Source organism: Vipera berus (assembly GCF_964194415.1).
Source record: "Vipera berus genome assembly, chromosome: 5".
Classification (NCBI taxonomy): Eukaryota; Metazoa; Chordata; class Lepidosauria; order Squamata; family Viperidae; genus Vipera; species Vipera berus.
Genome location: NC_138207.1, coordinates 73,078,674 through 73,092,089, shown reverse-complemented (window position 1 = coordinate 73,092,089; position 13,416 = coordinate 73,078,674). Strand labels below are relative to the sequence as shown.

General features: G+C 48.0%; 1 protein-coding gene across 4 annotated transcripts in view; it reads right to left on the bottom strand.

Moving 5' to 3' along the window:
* Positions 1-13,416, bottom strand: part of EXOC6 (exocyst complex component 6) — a 128,101-nt gene that overhangs the window by 54,530 nt on the left and 60,155 nt on the right. The window lies entirely within an intron of this gene.

Sequence of the window (13,416 nt, the reverse complement as noted above, 5' to 3'; positions counted from 1 at the left end):
CTGAGCTTCTCGATGTCCTCTCTGGGTTGGTGATTGAGTTCCCGAAACTTATAGTTTTGGGGGACTTCAATCTACCATCTCTGGGAGGATCATCTGAGTTGGCTCGGGAGTTCATGGCTTCCATGACGGCCATGGACCTGACGCAAGTAATTTCGGGACCGACTCATGAGGGAGGCCACACCCTTGACCTAGTTTTCTTATCTGGACGGTGGTTAGATGATCTTGGTGGGGGCTCCCCAATTGTTATGCCCCTGTCATGGACCGATCATCATCTCCTGCGGCTGGTCTTCCGTTTTGCCACCCCCCGCCGTGGGTGTGTGGAACCTATTAAATGGTACCGCCCCAGACGCTTAATGGATCCCCAGAGGTTCCAGGCGGCGCTGAGGTCCCCACCTGCCTCCCTTGCTCACAGCTCGGCAGACGCCTTAGTGGAAGCCTGGGAAAGGGCAGCCACTGAGGCTCTTGACCGAGTTGTACCCCTGCGGCCCCTGACCCGGTGCAGATCCCGTCGAGCTCCATGGTTCTCCGCGGAGCTCTGGGAGATGAAGCGTCGGAGACGGGGCCTAGAGAGCGGTTGGAGATCCAGCCGATCCGAATCCGACCGATTGCGGTTAAGAACCTATACTAGGTCTTATCTCGCTGCGATAAGGGAGGCGAGGTCTAACCACTTCGCCACCCTTATCGCGTCCGCAGATAATCGCCCGGCCGCCCTGTTTAGGGTGACTCGCTCCCTCCTGAATCAGGAGGTGAGGGAGGAACTCTTGCAGGGTCGTGCCGAGGAGTTTAACCAGCATCTGTCGGACAAAATCGCTCGGATTCGGACCGGTCTGGACTCTGACTGGGCAGTCTGTCGAGCAGGACACGGGCGGTCTTGTCGATATCACCTGGGAGGATTTTGATTCTGTGACTCCGGAGGAAGTGGACAGGATCATGGGGAGGCTGAGCACCACCACATGTTTATTGGACCCGTGCCCTTCCTGGCTGGTCTATGCAGCCCGGGAGAGGACACGCAGCTGGTTCCAGGCAGTTATATCGGCTTCTTTGAGTGAGGGCAGCTTCCCCGCCGTCTTGAAAGAGGCGGTGGTGAGGCCCCTCCTCAAGAAGCCTGCCTTGGACCCAGCTGTATTGAACAACTTTCGTCCTGTCTCCAACCTTCGCTTTCTTGCGAAGGTTGTTGAGAGTGTGGTGGCACATCAGCTCCCTCTGGTCCTGGATGAAGCGGATTATCTAGACCCGTACCAATCAGGCTTCAGGCCCGGGTACAGCACGGAGACGGCATTGGTCGCGCTGGTGAATGATCTCTGGAGGGCTCGGGACAGGGGGCATTCCTCTGTTCTGGTCCTATTAGACCTCTCAGCGGCTTTCGATACCATCGACCATGGTATCCTGCTGTGGCGTCTCAGGGGATTGGGAGTGGGAGGCACGATTTTACAGTGGTTCTCCTCCTATCTCCAGGGACACTCGCAGTCGGTGTTGGCAGGGGGGCAGAGGTCGACCGCGAGGTCTCTCATTTGTGGAGTTCCTCAGGGGTCGGTCCTCTCGCCTCTCCTGTTCAACATCTATATGAAACCGCTGGGTGAGATCATTCGTGGTTTTGGAGTTGGGTATCATCAGTATGCTGATGATACCCAACTTTTCTTTTCGACCCCAAACCACCCCAGTGATGCCCTCACCGTGATGTCCCGTTGCCTGGAGGCGGTTCGGGTCTGGATGGGGAGGAACAGACTTCAACTCAACCCCGACAAGACCGAGTGGCTTTGCATGCCTTCATCCCAGGTTTATTCGGACATTCCACCTCTCGCTATGGGGGGTGAATTATTACCCCCCGTAGATAGGGCTCGCAACTTGGGAGTCCTCCTAGATTCACGGCTCACTCTGGAAGACCACATAGGAGCCGTGACTAGGGGGGCTTTCGCCCAGGTTCGCCTGGTGCGCCAGTTGCGGCCCTATCTAAGCCGGGATGATCTATGCACGGTCACTCACGCGCTCGTGACCTCTCGACTAGACTACTGCAACGCTCTCTACATGGGGCTGCCCTTGAGGACCACCCGGAAGCTCCAACTGGCACAGAATGCAGCCGCGAGAGTTGTGTTGGGAGTTTCCCGATACTCCCATGTCACACCTCTGCTCCGTGAGCTGCATTGGTTGCCAGTTGTCTTCCGGGTGAGATTCAAGGTACTAGTAATGGTGTTTAAAGCCCTACATGGCAGGGGTCCGGAGTACCTTAGGGAACACCTGCTGCCGGCGTCAACTTCCCTCCGCCCTGTGCGTTCCCACAGAGAGGGACTCCTCAGGGTGCCACCGGTCAGAGAATGTAGATTGGTGGCCCCCAGGGGGAGATCTTTCTCTGTGGGCGCCCCGGAGGTATGGAACCAGTTACCGGTTGAGCTCCGGACGGCGCCCGATCTCCGCTCCTTTCGCCGCGATCTGAAAACATACCTGTTCGAACAAGCCGGCCTGGCCTGAGGGGGGATTGGTGGGGTTTTTTTATTATCATTTATTGGGGTTTTTATTAATGTATCAACTGTTTTTATGGGCATGTATTTAATTATCTTTTAATTTTTGTAACTCTTGTTTTATTCTTGCCCTGTACACCGCCCTGAGTCCTTCGGGAGAAGGGCGGTATAGAAATATTAATAATAATAAATAATAATAATAATAAAGATGACCAACTTCTGCAGAACTATCACAACAAGCAGTTCAAGTAACTTTCTGCAACTTGGTGCCTTCCTGTAGTTTCCATCATCCTCAATCAGCTTGATCACTGATTTGCACATCAGAGACGATGGACTATTGCCCAACACATTAACATTAGCATCAGATCCTCCCATGCTACGTAGCATATCAGGCAGCAAGGGATCTCAAGCATTTTCAGTTTTGAGCGAGTACTTCATTGTCTTCCCATGTGATCTTTAGAATCTTTAAGTCTTCCACTAACATTTTTCTCCATGTATTTCAAGGGCGTTCTCTTGGTTGTTTGGCAACAGGGGGCCCATCTCATTGCCATCTTGGGAAAACGATTGTTCTCCATATGGAGAATATGACCTACAAATTGGAGTCTTCTCTGTGTGACAATGTTATGTAATTTAAAGGAGAAACTCTTTCTCAGCACTTCTTAATTAGTAATATGGTCAAAATAGTGAATCTTTAGGATTCAGGGAAGTCATTTTTGTTGGAAGAGGCTAAGTCTCTTGTTAATTAATGCTCATTGACGCCTTCCAGGTCTCACTGGCATAAATGGCTGTTGGGATCACTATAGAGGTGATCAAATGGAATTGAAGTTTCAGTGATATAGATGACAAGGACCAGATTTTATCCATCCTCTGGAAAACAACTGTTGCTTTTTCAAAGCAGCATCTGACATCTGTCTCTGCATCTCCATTTCTGGTGACTATGCTTGCCAAATAGGTAAACCTTTCAACTTCCTCAAGTCACTGTGATCCAAGTATGATTCCCCATATCTGTGTAATGAAGCTCACACACATCATCTTCGATTTCTCGGCAGTTATCTTGAGGTCAATTTTGGTTGCTTCCTCATCCTAAACAGTCATCACTTCTTGTACTTTCTTTTTTCTTTTTGTTTTTTTAATCCCATTTATATCCCGCCCTTCTCCGAAGACTCAGGGCGGCTTACAATCTAAGAAGCACAAATCAATGTGCTTAGCACAGTACTTTCATCTCATCTTCCCCAAGTAAGGCAATATCATCTGCAAAATCCAGGTTACCTGGTCTTGTTCGGAAAATGAATGCCTTTCCCGGTGTGTGATATTCATCACCTAAGACCATCAAGGGCCATGAGGAAGAGGAATGGTAATAGAATACAGCCTTGTCTAACTCTGGTACTAATTTCAAAGAAGTCCGTATGGACTTTATTGGTCTTAATGCAGCAACTTAATCATAGGTATAAGTCCTTAAAGATAGTAATAAAGACTGTTGGTACATCATATAAACGTAGGATCTGCCAGAGAGATTTTGGGTGGACACTGACAAATACTTTCTGAAAAATCAATAAAATGAATGGCCAGCGGATGTTAATATTCAAAGCAATGTTCTATGATATTTCGTAAAGTAAAGATTTATTTGCAGCAGGACCTTCCACTGCGAAATCTGACTTGTTCGTCTCACAGATATTGGTACATAGCGCTTTGCAACAGCCTAAGGAGAATTATGCAAAATGCCTTTCCAGACATCGAGAGGAGGGTATTTGCCCTGTCAATTGCCCAACACATCAGAAGCATATGGATTTAGCCGATATAATTAAAAAAACTCTGACAGGAACATTGAAGAAGTTACAATACAGCTTAAATGAATTAAGCTTTTCCTCATATGATCTATTGTTCTTCATATAATTAGCATTAAACATGAAACTTTCAGATTCTATGAAGAATTCATTGAAGGATTTAAAAAAAGGTAAGAAGAGTCGATAAAAAAAATCTCCAGCCTTCCTGATTTTTTCCCCCTTCCTTGGAACAAATCCTTAAACAATACTAGATACATGTGAGGGAGACACTGCCCTAAGGATGCGTTTTGTGATCTTTTCTACAATTTAAGGAAGGAAACCCTCCATCTCTGAATTGAACTCTTTCTGGGATATGGAAATGAAGCAGATGAGCAGCTTCCAAAGTGATCATATTTTATTTTATTTTTTGCAGTAATGGGGGAAAGTATGAGACACATAAAAGGAACTTCCCCTCACATACAAGCTCGAGATGTGGGGAAGGCCCACTAAACATTCTCACAATCCCTATTTTGCTGTAACAGCTACCAGCACATATATCAGGATTCTATCCACTCTAGATTCCAGGATGGATTCTAACTTCTACAAAATATTTAGAGGAATCTTCAGTAGTCCAATGGAAGGAAGATGTTGAAACAAGCTAGGGCTGAAAGCTTGCTGAAGCAACACAGCTTTAACTTGTGTGGAGAATATTAAGGAAGCAGCCATGTACAAAGTAGTCTTTGTTTAGTGATTACAACTTGGACCAGCCACAAAGCAAAGGAAAGAAGCTGCTATGTGAAGATACAACTATGGTCAGGGCTTTTTTTGTCATAGAACGCTCAGAACGGAGTTCCGGCACCTTTTTTGGATGGAACCTTGTAGAGTAGGCAAGGCAGGCTGTATGACATGTGTGAGTTCCGGCACCTTTTTCTTTTACAAAAAAAGCACTGACTATGCTTATGGTCTTACTTCAGTTTTCCTTTGCTTTGCTTTGACTTGTGAAGGTTGAAAACGCGAGGATTAGACTTACTTTTTCCAACAGTCATAACTGTGAACGGTAGCTATGTGAAGGGATGTAACGGGATGTAGGAATGAATTTGGGGGATTGGGACCAGAAAGTATGCCTACAGAATGGGGAGACACAAGAGAGCATCGTCCAGAACTAGATAGTAGGTGGGGCAAACAGCTCGGAAGAGACCCTTCCTAATTCCTGGGGGTAAAGGAGATGGGGTGGAAATTGTACTTTCAGACTTGCAAGAATCTGTTCATGTAGTCTTACAATTCTTACCAAAGTAGAATTAGCTCCTCTGGTCATGTTTTTTGTCTGGTCTACCTGGTAAGGTGGACCTTTGGGGAGAAAAATTCTATAAAGCAAAGGCTACCATGTGTTGTGATTCAGGGTCAGCCTGTGGGTTCGGCAGTTGGGTCGGATGACTCAGATGAGGGGGAGGAGGGGGGTGTTGAAGAACTTGCTGATGATGGCTTTGAGGCTCCGCAGAGCCCCCAGCCAGGCCCCTCCTACCTGGTGGAGACCCAGACCCAGCTGTGTGAGCCTGACAGTGTGGATGAAGATGACCCACAGCTGGCCCTGTTCAAGGACGCCCGACGCAGGAGGCAGTCAAGTAGGAGCAAGCAGAGGAAGGCTGTGGGACTTCTCGGAAGGAGGCAAAGAGAGGCTACGCCCTGAACTCTTTATAAAGGGAATGTTTGGGGGAGGGCTGGTTTGCTGAAAGCAACCGCTCCGATAGAGTTTCAAAGCTCCGGTATCTTGTTTCATGTTTTGTTTGTTTTTGTAATAAATTTGGCAGACGTATTCCAGCCTTTTGCCGTCTGTAAAGGGGTTGCCTTTTCTGCAAGGCCGGTAGCAGGCTGGTACAGAACAGTTTGCTTTCAGCCTCCCACCCCTTACTAATATTATGGAGCAGCTACGTGCGGAGAATGCCCAGCTCACCCAGCAACTCACTTTGCTGGCAGCTCAGGTGGCTCAACTGCAAGCTCAGGTTCATGCTGCACCCCCACCATCACCCCCACCCAGGAGAAAATGCCAAGTTGCAATGCCGGATAAATTTACAGGCACTCCAGAACTGTTTCCTGCTTTCCTGGGACAATGCCAGCTCTTTATCAGCGTGAGAGCAGCTGATTTCCCCACTGACCGGGATAAGGTGGGGTTTGTGTTAAGCCTTCTTTCGGGTGATGCAGCTCGTTGGGGCACGCCTCTGCTGGCTCAACCTAGCCCATTGTTGGACAACTTTGTGGGGTTTTGTGATCATATGCGTCTGATGTATGAGGACCCTATTAAGACGCAGACTGCTACTCGACGTCTGAAAGCTCTGAGGCAGGGTCAACGCCCCCTACAGGGCTATATCAGCGATTTCCGGCTGCTTAGCCAGGATTCCGCCTGGAATGAGGCTGCGCTCGTGGATGCCTTCCAGGATGGATTGTCGGAGGAGATGTTGGATGAGCTGGCCCGTGTGGATATTCCCTCAGACCTGAATGGGCTGATCCATCTCTGCCTGCGGATCGATGCTTGGTTGCAGCAGCGAAGGAGTCGCCGTGCCACCCCACAGACCCCTGCCGCCCCTGTTGTGCGAGAGCCCCCAGTTCAAAGGGAGGAGCCAATGGAGCTGGGTGCCGCCAGGTCTCGTCTATCGGTGACTGAAATGAACAGACGACGATCGGGGGGGTTGTGTTTTTACTGTGGGGACCCTGGACATTTGGCTGCTTTTTGCCCAAAGAAGCGACAGCGGGCATCAGTGATCGAGTCTGCCCCGAGAAAGTCCCCTACTTTTCTGTCGGGAAACGCCCCGAGCCCGATCTAGACGGTGTGATAGATCGGGCGTCCCACAACAACACTGAGCGACGTCTTTCCGATGCTGCCTGTGGACCTCCACGGCATCTGATATTGGAGGCACGTCTGATCCTTCCTGGCAAGCCAGAGGGGATTCCAGTCCATGCCTTAATTGACTCTGGGGCCACCACAAATTTTATGGACTCAGCATTTGTGGCCAAATGGGCTGTTCCCCAGTGCCCGGTGGATCCGCCCATGTTAGTGGAGACTATCGATGGTCGAGTGCTCCTGTCTGGGCCTATTACGGCCGCCACGCAACCATTATGTATGGCCATCAGTTCCCATGTGGAGGCCATCTAGTTCTATATCACCTCAGACCTGCATTTCCCCGTGGTCTTGGGACTGGCGTGGCTCCGGGCGCATGACCCACAGATCTATTGGTCTCAGAACTTGGTCACCTTCCCAAGCTTGCAGTGCGTGGACCACTCCCGCCATATTTGTGCCGGCCAGGTGGAGGGTTTCCCAGGGGTTTCCTTGCCTCCCGAACTGTCCGACTTTGCTGATGTGTTCAGCGAGACAGAGGCGGATCAATTACCCCCGCACAGGCCCTATGACTGCCCCATTGATTTAGTCCCTGATGCGCCTCTCCATGTCGGACCCCGAGTTGGCTGCATTGCGGGACTTTCTGGAGAAGAATTTGGCTCGCGGTTTCATCTGGCCCTCGTCCTCGCCAGTGTCTGCACCCGTGCTCTTCGTCAAAAAGAAGTCGGGCGAATTACGGCTTTGCTGCGATTACAGAAAACTCAACGCCATCACGGTGCGCAACTGTTACCCGCTGCCCCTCATCCCCGAACTCTTGGTCCGACTCCGGGAGGCTAAGATCTTCACGAAACTGGACCTGCGTGGAGCTTACAACCTCGTCAGGGTTCAGCCGGGTGATGAGTGGAAGACGGCGTTTGGTACTCGCTATGGACATTTTGAGTACACGGTGATGCCGTTTGGCCTGACCAACGCCCCCACTGTGTTTCAGCATTTCATGAATGACATTTTCCGGGATTTGTTGGATCAGTTTGTCGTGATCTACTTGGACGACATCCTGATCTACTCCCCGTCGCGTGAGGTGCACCATCAGCATCTCCATCAGGTCCTGCAGCGACTCCGAGAACATCGGCTGTTTGCCAAGTTGGAGAAGTGCCAGTTCTACCGGGTGACCATCGATTTCCTGGGTCACCGCATTTCTCCTGAGGGCATCGCCATGGAGCCGAGTAAGGTTGAGTCTTTGCAGAGTTGGCAACCCCCGCGTCGCGTGAAGGATGTTCAGCGACTTCTTGGATTTGCCAACTATTACCGAACTTTCATCCCTGGGTTTGCTGCCTTGACAGCCCCCCTCACCCGGCTCCTGCAGAAGAAGACTCGGTTCCAGTGGAACGCACCAGAACAACAGGCTTTCCAGACTTTGAAGGAAGCCTTCATGAAGGAGCCCATCTTGAAGCATCCTGACCCGCAACGGCCGTTTGTTGTGGAGGCGGACGCCTCCGACATTGCCATTGGGGCGGTGTTACTCCAGGCAACGACGCCCAGCGGTACCCTCTTCCCTTGTGCGTATCATTCACGAAAACTGAACCCCTCGGAGCGCAATTATACAATCTGGGAGAAGGAGCTGCTGGCCATCAAAGCGGTGTTCGAGGCCTGGAGGCATCATCTGGAGGGAGCGCGGCATCAAATCGAGGTCCGTACGGACCATAAGAATCTGGAAAGCCTGCAGACCGCTCGGAATTTGAACCAACGCCAGATCCGGTGGTCTCTTTTCTTTGCGAGGTTTGACTTCCGGGTTCGGTACATACCTAGCGGGCACAATCAAAGAGCGGATGCTCTGTCCAGGAAGCCCGAATATTCCCGAGTGGAAGACAAGCTTCTGCCCAGGACAGTGATCCCCGTCGAGTCTTTTGCTGCGGTGCGGGAGCCGGTTGATATACGGGCTCGGATCCGGGAGGCACAGCAGCAGGAGGTGTGGGTGGCTCAGCGGAAGGAGGAGGTGGGGCCAGATTCTCCTTGGACGGTCACGGATGGACTCTTGTATTATCGTGACCGGCTCTATGTTCCGGGAGGGCCACTCAGGGGACTCATCCTCAGCCAGTGTCACGATAACCCGGCAGCGGGGCATTTTGGCCTGTTCAAGACCCTGAACCTGGTCTCCCGTACCTTCTGGTGGCCCCGAGTCCGACACGACGTCCAGTCCTATGTCACCTCCTGCATCCCATGCAGGCAGGCCAAGTCAGCGACAGGGGCCCCGCCTGGATTACTGCAGCCTTTGTCGACACCCAAAAGACCCTGGGGGGCTGTGTCCATGGACTTTCTGACGGATTTACCCCCATCCTCTGGTTTTATGACAGTGTATGTGGTGGTGGACATGCTGACCAAGATGGCGCACTTCATCCCCTGTCGCGGCTTACCGTCAGCCCGCGCCACTAGTCGTATGTTCATTCAGCAGGTGTTTCGGCTGCACGGCCTCCCTGATAGAGTTGTCTCTGATAGGGGGGCCCAGTTTACAGCCCGCTTCTGGCAGGAGTTGATGCATGCGTTGGATATCAAGATTTGTCTCTCGTCCGCGCATCATCCTCAAACTGACGGGGGAACCGAGAAGGTCATCGGTATCCTGGAACAATATCTGCGCTGCTACGTCAATCTGCAGCAAAACAATTGGGTGGACTATCTGGCCATAGCTGAGTTTGCATTTAACAATTCGCAGCACACCTCCACACAGATGACACCGTTCTTGGCCAATGTGGGTTATCACCCCCGGTTTTTCCCCCTTTCTCCCGTGGACTCACCAGAGCCGGCAGCGAATGACTTCATGGCAGAGTTACAGGCGATCCATCGATTGGTGCGACGTCAGTTAGAGAAGGCCAAGGCCGATTACAAAAGGTTTGCTGATCGGTCAAGACGGGATACGCCTCCACTATCGGTGGGGGATCGGGTCTGGTTGTCCACCAGGAACCTACCGTCAACACGGCCGGTGAGAAAGTTAGATCACCGATATTTAGGACCGTTCCCAGTCGAGGCTGTCATCAATCCGGTCGCCTATCGCTTAACTCTGCCACGTTCCCTGCGCGTGCACCCAGTCTTTCATCGGTCTCTGTTGGTCCCCGAGCAACCGGCTTGTCCACTCCGCCGAGCGGAACCTCCCCCATCAGGACCTCGTGATGGAGGCAGCACCCCCGAGTACGAGGTCGCCAGCATCAGGGATTCCCGTTGGCTGAAAGGTCGTTTCCAGTACCTGATTGAATGGAAAGGTTACGGACCAGAGGACTTCACCTGGGAAGACGCGACCGCCGTTCATGCCCCTGCGTTGGTGACTGCTTTTCATGAACAATTCCCATCCCGACCGCATCCGGATCGGCAGCCCCGGGGGAAGGGCCCTGCGGTGCGGGATAGTGTTGTGATTCAGGGTCAGCCTGTGGGTTCGGCAGTTGGGTCGGATGACTCAGATGAGGGGGAGGAGGGGGGTGTTGAAGAACTTGCTGATGATGGCTTTGAGGCTCCGCAGAGCCCCCAGCCAGGCCCCTCCTACCTGGTGGAGACCCAGACCCAGCTGTGTGAGCCTGACAGTGTGGATGAAGATGACCCACAGCTGGCCCTGTTCAAGGACGCCCGACGCAGGAGGCAGTCAAGTAGGAGCAAGCAGAGGAAGGCTGTGGGACTTCTCGGAAGGAGGCAAAGAGAGGCCACGCCCTGAACTCTTTATAAAGGGAATGTTTGGGGGAGGGCTGGTTTGCTGAAAGCAACCGCTCCGATAGAGTTTCAAAGCTCCGGTATCTTGTTTCATGTTTTGTTTGTTTTTGTAATAAATTTGGCAGACATATTCCAGCCTTTTGCCGTCTGTAAAGGGGTTGCCTTTTCTGCAAGGCCGGTAGCAGGCTGGTACAGAACACCATGCAGATGAATAAACCATGAAAGGAACAGTGAGTATTAATAGGACCCTTGAGATTACCGTCCTGGTCAGGATCCCTCCCTAAACTAAGCAATCTGTCAATCCTATCTACAGCCAAAATTTCGTCTCTGATTTGCTCTTTCATTGATGATTATGACAGCAGCAGACATGCTACGAAACACAAGGTTGTTATAGGAAAGCTTTGAGGATATTTTGCACCAGGTAAGAGATTGTTGCCTTTCTTACTATTTACCCATCTTTCTATCGGCAATTTTTCACAAATATGAATAGTTTTGGGGACTTTCCTCAAAATCCCACAGGTCCTTTATTTATTTATTTTTTAAAAATGGGACAATTTCCATAATATGATTTTTCAATGCATTTTTCCCCTAACACAGGCACTTTTTAAAAAAATGTAACCACCTTATTTTATCTACATAACTTTTACAAGGTACCTTCCTTCAAATCCATCATTTTTAAAAGGAACGTTTGTGTGAAATTTTGATTACCAAAATACACAACTTGGGAACTGTTTCTGATGTCTTTAAATGCTGCTACAGAAAAGTCCCTTTGGGCAACTCTTGCAAATCCACTTCAAAAGACCATGGAGCATTTCTACTTCATCTCTTATCACCAGGTGTCTAAACTGAAGGCAAGAGAGCTGTAAGCCAGGGTCCATAGAGCACCATGAAGAAAAGGGATTTAACAGAGAATATATGACAAGCTCTTCTGAACTTTGCTGTGTTAACAATTCCCATTTGCCCTAGTTATAACATTCACAAATGGTCACATGGTAATGGTAACTAAATGTTCTCCAGGCAGAAAATACAAGAGGCATGATACTAATCCCTTGAGCATTTTTTTTATCCTCCCTATCTTCTTTTAACCTTGATGATAGAGACTAATGCTGGAATTTGATAGGTATCGTTTTAGATTTAGTTACAAAATAAAAGTGCTGAAGACAGAATTACTCTCAGTGGGAATAATCCTTTTTTAGTTTGTTGGTCTGTAAAATCCTGCCCTGTTTGGGTGTATACACAGTAAGGCAATTACTTGAAACTTAAGATGTAATTGTTAGGGAATTAACTGATGGCTGTTTCTGTGTACTTTTAAAAAAAGTCAGTGAAAGAAAACATTCCAAATTTGTACAAATAGGTTCAGAAATGAGAAACGTAGGATACTTTTTTGCATTGTTATTCCACAGATCATTATCTAAAGTAAACACAGATCATTATCTAAAGTATTAAAATAATACCTATGTTGGGGTTAGGACCCAACAAACCATGCGGCTAATTCCACCAGGCCAAAGAATATAAACTCTGAATCTTCTCAAAACAATATGACATGACAAACTACATTTGAAATGGATGGTTTCGAAACTATGATGATAGGATGAGGTCATGAGTAAGTTTATGAACTGATAAAAAGATATGCACGCACCACACACTCCTTGCATAAATCTCCTGTAGGAACCTATCTGCACTTTTATATACATTTAATTAGTAGAAATAATTTTACTAAACAGAGAGGGCCTTACTTCTAAGTCAGTATAGTTAAACTTAGCTGTCTGAAGTTTTATAAGCCTAGTTTTATAGTCTCTAAAGGGGTCATGAATTCCTTATTATTTTTTATGGTTAATCACACAGTCAGCCAGATTTTTAGATTGGATTTTGCATTTTTTATCCACTATTAAGTCCTTCCCAAGGACCTGGTATAGGCAGATGTGGTTTGATGGTGTTAAAGGTCATTTTGTTCCTACAAAAAATGTGCATATATATATATATATATATATATATATATATATATATATATATATATATATATATATATATATATATATATATATATATATATATATATATATATATATATATATATATATATATATATATATATATATATATATATATATATATATATATATATATATATATATATATATATATATATATATATATATATATATATATATATATATATATATATATATATATATATTTGTTTCTGAATTTGTTCATGGGGAAAGTGTGTCATCTCTCTGATGATTTTGGTTATTGTTTCCAACATCTTTCTTAGCTCTACCCCCAAATTATTTTCCTGGTCAGTTTCCACTAGCTCATTTATATCCGAGTGTATATGAAATGATTTTTTGCTTTCAGTCATTGCTTTATACTTACCTGGAGACACTACTAGTACCAGAGATCAGAGAGCCAGAAATGAATACCCAAAATACTAATCTTCCAACACGGGTAATCCTCAACCTATAACTGGTCACTTAGCAACCGTTCAAAGTTACAGATGGGCCTCCCCAGGGCTACTTATGACCCAGTTTCAAAGTTCAGACCTGCAATCACATTTTGAGCACTTGGCAATTGAGCACAAATGCATTTACAGCCATTTGTGCCTTCCATGATCACATGAGCAAGATTTTCAGTATTTTTTGCTGGAAAGCCTGTGTTTCGTTCCAGTTTTGGGCAA